The following is a 1,187-nucleotide window of genomic DNA, read 5'->3' on the forward strand; positions in this document are numbered from 1 at the left end:
CCCGCCAGCCCTGCGGACTTTGTTTTCGACTGTCCTCCGGGCGATGATAAACCCTTATCGGGTATCAGGCCGGGTAGCGCGAGGACCCCGGTGCCCGCCACCGCGACCCTGGGTCCCGAAACGCCCCCGTAAGCAGCCAACGCCGCGAGATCCAACGTGGTCACCTGCTGGCTCTCTTTATCGGACAAGTTTCGCTATTCTTCCCCCTCTTGTACTATTAGACGTCCTATTTTATCGTTGATCAGATGCGTCGATCTTGTTTATCACTAATATCGCGTTACACTTGCAACACCAATAGCTTCACTCCAGACAGAGTAGGTTCATACGATGTATCTTTGCTTCTTCGACATTTATGTTATTGATGTCACAAAGGAGAAACGTCTTTACAAGTACAAAATATCCTGTGGATGTTTATTATCCTTCGATATCACAGTATATTCCTGAAGAAACACTACACTGACAAGCACAGATATGTTCCTCCGACACGTTCCGAACGTATCCCAGTCTCGCACGGTCACCGGCTCTGCAGTCACTCGTTACATGAATTTATCAGTCGCGTCCATTACACGAACACTTCCCGATAGATATAGTTATTAAACGGAACAGCGTGACAAACACGTATGGTCGTTATTATCGCATAGTTCCTGCCTCCGCTTCCCGTGCAATTCACCTGTCATCGAATCAGACTGCCAAACACCTCGCGTCGATTTCTCTAATTGCCACCAGCGCCAACTGTCAGCTGTTTTACAGACGATTGGTCCACGCGTTTTTCACCGCGTAGAATCGTGCACCTTGCAGCCCGCGAATATTCAAAAATCCTACTGTCCCTCTGACCTGTCATCAACGTGTCAGACACAGCGTCACCCATCAGTGAACTCGCGAACAGTTTCGATGCTCTCCGGCAGAACGTACGCGAGCATGTTCGATCGTAAATCTCTCTCAAAATCCTTTCGATTCCATTGCAAACCGTCACGATATCACTGTGTCACATTTGAAGCTGGCGAATATCTCCCGTGGTTCCGCGTTCCACACGTGCGATACCGTTTCGTCATAAGTTTCACACACACCGCACGACTCAGCTTTCCCCTCGGTCGTTCCTCGAGGTGTTCGCGGTGCGAGATCGGTGGAAAGAGCAAAGTATCGTTATCGCAGGAACACGAGCATCCGCGACGAGCTACGGCGGCGGC

At 50.3% G+C, this 1,187-nt stretch overlaps 1 pseudogene; it reads left to right on the top strand.

The window, feature by feature from the left end:
- Positions 1-361: 361 nt before the first annotated feature.
- The window catches only part of LOC112212640, a 2,764-nt pseudogene continuing 1,938 nt past the window's right edge, over positions 362-1,187 (top strand).

Source organism: Bombus impatiens, unplaced genomic scaffold (assembly GCF_000188095.3).
Source record: "Bombus impatiens unplaced genomic scaffold, BIMP_2.2 scf_0248, whole genome shotgun sequence".
NCBI lineage: Eukaryota > Metazoa > Arthropoda > Insecta > Hymenoptera > Apidae > Bombus > Bombus impatiens.